The sequence below is a fragment of the Carlito syrichta genome, unplaced genomic scaffold, assembly GCF_000164805.1.
Source record: "Carlito syrichta isolate Samal-C Ts95f unplaced genomic scaffold, Tarsius_syrichta-2.0.1 Scaffold262834, whole genome shotgun sequence".
NCBI lineage: Eukaryota > Metazoa > Chordata > Mammalia > Primates > Tarsiidae > Carlito > Carlito syrichta.
The window spans coordinates 82,339-91,178 of record NW_007206930.1 but is presented as its reverse complement, the minus strand read 5'-3'; the positions used below and the strand labels follow the sequence as shown (position 1 = coordinate 91,178).

General features: G+C 42.3%; 1 protein-coding gene across 1 annotated transcript in view; it reads left to right on the top strand.

Moving 5' to 3' along the window:
* The first annotated feature begins 3 nt into the window (after positions 1-3).
* Positions 4-8,840, top strand: part of ELL2 (elongation factor for RNA polymerase II 2) — a 78,002-nt gene continuing 69,165 nt past the window's right edge. The window contains exon 1 of the mRNA XM_008052202.2: positions 4-91. The gene's annotated coding sequence lies outside the window, so the exon portion shown is untranslated. The remainder of the gene's footprint in view (positions 92-8,840) is intronic.

Sequence of the window (8,840 nt, the reverse complement as noted above, 5' to 3'; positions counted from 1 at the left end):
GCCGCGCCGCCGCTGCGGGACTTTCCGACGGCGCCCGCGGATTTCCTGGCTTGTTGGATGCCAGTGAGGGAGAGAGGCCCCGGGAGAAGAAGTGAAGGGACCATGAGATGATCGCGCTGTCCCCGGCGGGGAGAGGGGCGCGTACAGCTTACCGGTTAAGGGCTTGGGGTACGGAGCTCCACATATGTCGGAGACTCAGGGTGTACTCGCAGGGATGGGGACTCGGGCGCTCCGCGTATGGCGGAGACTCACGGGGTACTCGTAGGGTCGGGGACTCATGCACTCCGCATCTGTAGGGGTTACACGGTTTATTTGTAGGATGGGGACTCAGGCACTCTTCGTATGGGGGGGTCCGCGATATACTTGATAGGGAGGGGGACATAGGCGGTTCGCTTATGGGGGTCGGCGCTCGCCGTGTACTCGTTTAGACCGGGACACAGGCGCTTCGCGTGCGGGGTGAGGGGAACACACCTGCATTTTCAGGGACTCGGGGACACAGGAGCTTTGTGTCCCGGAGACGCACCGCACCGGGGTGGATACAAACCAATACAGCGTCCCAGGGAGAGACCCGAGGACTCATAGCCAGCGCTCACTCGGGAACAAGACATCGGGTACAGGGGACGCTCAGCGCACCCGAAAGACGCGGGCGTCTCGGGTTAACTCACGGACGTGTAGACAGGGAGCGAGCTTGAAGGTTGGGGGAGAAGGATAGAGTGCATCCCGAGTAGAGACCCTGCATTCCGGAGAGAATCCCACGGACACACACACCTCCAGGACAGAGCGGCACAGATATACGCACATACACCGCGGTTGGAGTACAAATCCAAGGACGCTTTCTTGTCGACAAAATGTGGGTGAGAGAGGCATGGGGAAAGCGTTTATGGACAGGCGGCACTGTGTGGATGAGGGAAGCCAGAGAGGACACACAGCATGAAGGGGGGCATATACCATATGGGGGAACCAGTAACGCTTCACTCCAAGAATAAGAGGGTGAGCGAACCCATAGGGTACTGACATATAGCCCAGTCCCTACCGAGTCCAACTGGTCTCATAAGACAGGCACAGAGGGACAGCCAGACACAAACTCACATAGTTATTCAGATAAAAGTGGAGAAAAGAATTAACATCTGTTGAGCTCCCACTAGTGCCAGGCACTTTAAATGCATAAAGGGAAGACAGCCCTAGGCAGAGCCGCGGGGGAGGTGCAAACCCTCTTTCACTGGTAGTGTGTTCAGAGAGGCCCCCACGTAAGTGTGCACACTTTGGGTAGTGTGACTTATATGCTAGGGTATGTGTAAACGGTGAGGAGGCTCATGAGACTCAGAGACTCAGAAGTGAGTGTATTCTCAGAAAGGCACTCAAAGTTGCGTGTACTCCTAGGTGTATACGCTAGGACACTTGTGTTACCTACCAGAGAAGCATATGGTGAAAAACACTTGGACTTGGTGTAGTACAGAGAGGGGGCATCAGGGAGGACTGGGGTGCACAGGAGAAAGATACCTTCCACCTACAATGAAATCCTAGGGATAAAATATGGCTGAGAGGATAGTATACACCCAGCAACAGGGATGCACAGAGAGCCAAGAAATACAGATCTGCATATGCCAATAGCTACCCAGACAGGTGCACCTGTAGTGACGAGACCAGCACCAGCCTGGAGTGGGGACCCATATGGGGGAAGCCAGATAAGCCGGCAGAGGGACAGAGGCAGACTGCAGAGAAACTCAGCCCTGCAAGATGGAGAGATAAGCTTGCCTGTTGCAAGGGAAGAATGTGGGAAGGAATGGCAGTGGGAAGAAGGTAGGTCAGTGATGCACAGAGAAAACACAGAGGCCCAGAGAGAAGGAAACCAGGAGGAGGAGGACAGCTCCCAGACAGAAGTAGACCCGGGACAGAGAACAATGCAGACACAGTGGGTGGGGAGAGGCAACTAGGGACAGTAGGTCAGCCAGCTACCTTGGGGAAACAACAGGCAAACCGTGCAGTTGATTACAGCAAGATTGGCAGTGTACACTTGTCGGGGAGGCCCACTTGGGGAAAGGGGATAGTAGTGCCTAGGGAAAGTGAGGTGACAGATGCCCCCAGTCCCCCCACTGCCATCAGCAAACTGCCAGTGACCCAAGACGGGCCTACCTTTTTTAGCTATGCCACCATGCCCAGCTAAATTTTTTTGTGTGGGCTTCATTTCTGCCTCTTATAACCATAGTATTTTCTTTTTCTTTTTTTTTTTTTTTTTTTTTTTGAGTTGGAGTCTCACTCTGTCATCCAGACTGGAGTGCAGTGACACACTCCTGGCCACCGCAGCCTTGACCTGCTGGGCTCCGGTGATCCTTCTGCCTCAGCCTTCCAAGTAGCTGGAATTAAGGCGCGCGCTACCACGCCTGGCTAATTTTTGATTTATTGTGGAGATGAGGTCTCACCAAGTTGCCCAGGCGGGTCTTGAACCTGTGGGCTCAGGCAATTCATTCACCTTAGCCTCCCAAAGTGTGGGATTACAGGTTGAGCCACTGAGCCCGGCTAACCATAGTATTTTCATGCTTGAGATTAAGATTAAAAAGCCCCTACGTTTATATACCAGTGTCTTCCTGCAGATAGAAGATCAGAAATTCTCTTCCTCTCCCAACCTACCTCTTTTTAATCTTTTTTTTTTTTTTTTTGAGTTGGAGTCTCACTCTGTCACCCAAGCTGGAGTGCAGTGGCATGCTCATGGACACTGCAGCCTTGACCTGGAGAGCTCAGGTGATTCTTCTGTTTCAGCCTTCCAAGTAGCTGGAACTACAGGCACACGCCACCATGCCCAGCTAATTTTTTGATTTATTGTAGAGGTGAGGTCTCGCCAAGTTGCCCAGGTTGGTCTGAACTCGTAGGCTCAGACAATCCTCTCACCTCGGGCTCCCAAAGTGCTGGGATTATAGGCATGAGCCACTGCACCTGGCCCACTTTTTAATCTTTTTGAAGACTACCATTTTAAAGATACCAAAATGAATGACTTTCTTTGCCCCTGAATGCTTCTGTTGCCTTTTAATATTATTACTGTCTTTTTCCATCTCTGCTTGTAAATTAATAGGTCTGGTTGATGTGTACAGAAGCCGTAAAGGGCAAGGGGGAAGACCTTTTCCAAGTCTCTCTATCTTTCTAAGTATGGAGCCAGGTAGATTATTAGTCCTAGGATTTTTTTTTCTTCTAGAGAACTGGTGATGGAAGCAAAGCAGTGGCATGTGGGGGTGGGGAGATAGGGGGAAGGAATAAGCTGACTTGGCCTTTACCAGCTCCTGCCTTCAAGGCTTCACTGGCACTTCAGCTGCAAAAATACTTAAGAGGTTTGGAAAAGCAAGGAGGAATTGGGGTGAAACTATCAACCTCAGCTGGATGAAAAGTGGGAAGAGACTTAAACAATGGGAGACCTTTATGGTGATGGGACTGTTGGTACTTACTGCAGGGCCCTCCCACATGTGTCCTCAGTGCCTCTCCTGGCTCAGCCAGACCTGGGCTCCTCCGTGGGCGCAGTAACAGTTGGTGGCAGTAGGCATCTGGCTGAACTTTTATCCTCAGTGGAAGGATATTTATTTGGTCTTTTTCACCTTCCATCATTATCAGAAATAGGACTCATGATTTAATTTGTAACTGCTGTTTGGGAATATGTTGGCATGCGCTGGCTAATGGGAAGAAAGTTTATCATGGTCAAGTCTCTTCTCTCTGGGGGAAAAAATAGCTTTGATTTCTCATATAAAACTGCCCCCACCATTCCTGTGCATATATAGAAAGCAGCTTTGGCCTATGCAAAGTGATGATTATTATTCCTTGTTTTTTAATAACTTTCTAGGAGCCAGAAATTTCAATAGGTTAATTTGCTAAATCAAGCATTAGCTGTTTCTTTTTTTTTCTTCAGATTATTTTGTCCAACAGATTTACTCTTCTAAATTAGTCTCTTTGACCTAAGGCTTCAAAGAAGTGAATTAGGAATTTTAGGAAGCTATGATTTAGGCAAAATAGAGAAGTTCCTTAGTTGTAATTGAGCATATATACTGAGTTATTAGGGTTCATGAAAACAGAATCTTTGAAACTTATGAGTCTTGGTTTTATCAAATCATACTTCCTCTCTGTTTCAAAAGAAACATAAAGCTAATTGATCTTCATTATTCAGTTTTCTATTTTTAGAGAAGAGATCTTGGGAGCCTTTCTAAATGGGCAGGAGGACTATGTGAAACCAGGAATGGGAATTACAGTGGAGTAAATATCACCTAAAACTTTTTTTTCACTCACTTGGTATATGGAAACAGCTTCAAATTGATTTTATATAAAGTGTTAACTGGAAAGATATTTTCCTGATTGGCAGAAAAATTTAGACATGCTATTACAAATGTCTACAATATTAAACTTTTTTAAAAAGTGGATTGTTTTGAATGAGGGAACAAATTACTGAATACAGAAAATCACAGATTACAACTTTATAGTCATTCTAAATTAATGTCCGATTCTGTGGTCTACATAAGCCTTTCATATTTTAAATGAGTATATATTACTAAAATTACATATTTATCCCAAGTGTAAAATCATATTTAAAATTAGAACTTAACATTAAAAAATATATTTTAGCTCATTTCAACAGTAATGTAGCTGGCTTTATTTTGTCTTTTGAGTAATTTATTTGTGTAACAAAAATTTTATCAAAATATATTATTTTTAGATTTTTGTCATTGCTGAGCCTGTCATTTTAGGTTTTTTTTAAATGATGTTTATTTCAGGTTTCAAAGATAGTGGCTCAAATAATATCGTGTTTACCCAAAAATGACATGAAAACACTTGCACAGATGTATTTGAGGGCAGGGCCTGCTCATTCTCTGTCCCTGAAGATTAGAAAGCAGGTGGCTTTATTTATTTTTATTTTTATTTTTATTTTTTTGAGTTGGAGTCTCACTCTGTCACCCAGACTGGAGTGCAGTGGCCGCTCCCGGCCACCGCAGCCTAGACCTGCTGGGCTCCGGCGATCCTTCTGCCTCAGCCTTCCAAGTAGCTGGAACTACAGGCGCTCTACCATGCCTGGCTAATGCAGGTGCTTTTAACTAGGCCTCCATTAACACATCTCTTGTCAACTCTGTTGTCTTGAAATAATTTTTCCTGCCTTGTTTAGTGTCTTCTAGGAACATGATAGTGCTTTAAATTTGTGCAAACATACTTCCATTTAATTTTTTATGCAGAACTCTGTTAACAGTATCTCTCTGTGTTAATATCTCTGTGTTAACAGATACTGTTATTTCTGATCAAAGCATAGGGCTTTACTTAAGCCTCCAAAGTTATTGGCCTCCATTGCAGTTCCCTTTAATGTGTTATTTGATCTTTTTTTTAAAACCACCCATTCCACAGGTTAGGGAGTAGGTGATTTCCTCTCCTTAGCCTTTCTCTCTGATGAGCTGTTCAGCATTTGATTCGTTATGGTTAAAAATATATGAAAGACTCATACCGTGCTCTTCTCTTATCTCCTCCTTTTCTACCTGCCCATTGTGTGTGTGTGTGTGTGTGTGTGTGTTTTCGGTCACCTGCCTTATGAACACAATAGACTGGTCTTCTTAAGCACTTAACTACCTGAGCACCCAGACCAGCCAGCACAGCTCTGCCCCAATATTGGATATGTTTATTAAGACAATGAGGCTTGCTTCAGTAGATTGCATTTGTCCCACTTTAAAAATGTAACAAGGTTTGATTTAAATAAGTTAATCTTACTGATTTTTAACTTTGACTCACCTTCAGTCTGCTTTGGATTTTAAAATGCTTTTTATCAAGTCAAGTCAAGTTTGTGTCCTGTGCTGCAGTGTTTGAAAAGTTTATTCTAATGCTCAGTTGCAAATTGCAAAGGAGGGTGCTTCTTCCACAAGAAAAGTAGTAGCCAGATTGCCTAAAAAGATAGACAGGGAACCTTGGCACCAGAATTGGAAGGAGAAAGAAGGAACATATGTGAAGGATTGGAACGTATTCAAGAAAAGAATTTAAAAGGAAAGGGGCGTAAATTCTTGGAATGATTTACAGGAAAGCTTACCAAGAACAATCAGCAGATTCAGCCCTTCCATTTGCTCTATTTGCACTTGTAAAAATTACGGATGCTGTGCTCATAGAGTTTATTAGGTAATTGATGATAAAGCCAGCAGACAGAGGAAAATGAGAATTTCAGCCGAACCAAGGCTGGGTCATTTTTAACAATTTGTGATGACCTTTTTTTCTGCCCTAGAGAAGCTCAGGAGCTTGGCACTGGCATCCAGCCCACTTATTTGCCAGATTGTACCAAATGTATTTTGGTATTTGAGAAGGTGTCCCTGAAATGTGATATTATGGCCATTGCTGCATTTACGATGGATGAGCTGTTTCACAATAAAGAAAATAGCATGTGTATAACCCCACATTTGACTCTCCTGCATCCCTCAGCTCCGTACAACATTTCCTATGACTTAAGTAAAAATCTAGAAAAGCAGGTCTAGTGTAGAATATGATAAATTAATGACCGTGTCTCTATAGCTGATTTAAAGCTGAAAAACACAACACAGCACAAGTCAGATTACCAGGTAAGATTGTACTCTCTTTTATTTATCTTCTTTCCTTCCTAAGTAACTTCCTATTCATCTACCTATTCATAATGTGATGCCATTATGGCTCTTGAGAGTCATGTTAAATCTTCAGGAAGAACTGGTATAAGAGTTTCCACTAAGACTTTCCCAGCAAAGTCCAAACCTAGCATTTCCATGGTTTTAAATGGGGTATAAGAAAAGAGAATCTTATTAATTAAGCTCTAAGCTCCTTAAAGATTCATGAATCAAATCAGCACCCTGAACTGACCTCTACAGTAAGGACATTTGACTACTAGTTTACTAGTAACTAGATGGTTAGACCGGTGGCATGGTTTCTTTTCTTCTTAAGGATCCTATATGTTATTGATCTAAAAAAGATCCTTGAGTCTTAAAGGGTTTTAGCAAGATTTGGGCAGACAGACTGGGTGGGGGACCACATCCCCAGCAGAGCGAATGGCATAGGCAAGGAAAGAACAGTGATAGAAAAGCTAGGGCAGGCTCTGAGAATTGCCATAAAGACTGTTCTGCTTCACAGCAGGAGAAAAATATAGTTCAGTTTAAGAGATAAAAAGCGTGTCAGAGAAGGTTAATTACCTTACTAAGAAGTCTGGATTTTATTCTGTCAACACTGAATAGAAATTTAAGGTGATTTGAGCTATACTTTAGGATTATTCTGGTCTTGGTATACAGAATGACTATAATGTAAATTTGGATGTAAGTAGACAAGTTAGGAAGACAAATAGTCCAGGCTCAAGCTAATTGGGGTCTAAACTAGGATACTGGTGAAAGATGTTAGAGATGAACAGAACCTATAGAACAACAGATTTTAAAGGGGAGGATTGAATTGAGATATCTAGCCATTGACACTAAGATGGGTCCTCTTTGTAGAAAAAGGGAGATCAGAAGCAGTTGGGATTGTGGAGTGGGGCTGGGGAAATCAAGATGTTGAGTACTATTTTGGTAAATATTCACTCAGTCTTTCGACTGGTAATCGAGACTTAGCTTTGATGATATGTTTTTATATTTGAGAATGGTACTTGGGAGTTTGAGAGCAACAGATATATAGAACAGTGCTATATTATTTGGATGTCTTATGTAAACTTCTATTTGGCAGAAATTTTGGAGATTGTTGATGTTTTGGAGGAAGTTGAAATTGGCAAAAAATTGGTTTTAAGTTTTTGTTTAAAATTTAGGGCTTTTAAAATTTTGTTTGTATTTTTATATTTTTGTTGAATGGCCTCTATAAATTGCACTTAAGGCCATCATCATAGAGCACTGATAATATGAAAATCTAATTTGATTTTAACATGAAAATCAGACCTGTGGGCCTCTAAATCTTGGAACACTCTTCTTATCCATATATTATCCCCAGGTGAGCTCATCTAGTCCTATGGATTTAAATGCCATCTATATGCTAATGACTCAAATACTTACTTCCAGATCTGTCGTTTTCTCCAGCTCCAGGCACTTATTTCCCACACATCATCTCTTCATCAAAGTTTAAAAGGCATCTTAAGCTTTATATATCCAAATATAACTCCTGATTTCACTCTTCAGATCTAGAACTACCCGAGTGTTCCTTGTCTCTGTTGATTTGTCTTCTCATTTCTTGACATATCTGATCCATCAGCAATTCCTGCCAATTTTCAGATTTATCTGGAATCCTACCCCAGCCATTATCACTATTCCAGTCCCAGCTACCATCATCTGTCTTGAGGAACACTGCCATGGACTTCTAGATGTCCTCCAAATTTCTGTTCTTCCTCCACAACAGCAGCCTCGGTGATCTTTTTAAAGCATTAGTTATGATCATGTAGTTTCCCAACCCCCTAATGGGTCCCTTTTAAAAGATGTTTTAGATGCCACATTTTTAATAATTTTTAGTTTTTAAAAAATAATCTTCATCTTCCAGTCTAGGCTTATTTAACCACTTCTCCTTATACTTCTGCTTTAGGTATCGTGATCCCGGAGAACAAATTTTTGTTTGCATTTATAGTCAGGTTTGACATGTAAGTTTATTATACAATTACAGGCACACATTAAGCTCTTAGGGAAAAAATGGTGAGATATTATGTTCCAAGTGTTGTTGATTTAAAGGCTGGTTCACAGTAACTAAATTTTTGGCTGCTGTTCAGTTTCGATGTTTGCCTTCTTTGTTCCTTTAAGTGCTGTTTGAAATCCTAAGATTTAAGACAACGGTAATTTTTTTTAAAAATTGGTCTGCATCAGAGCCACAGTTTTCTATCTTTCAAAGCAAGGATTATGTTAAATAAGTTCGGATTT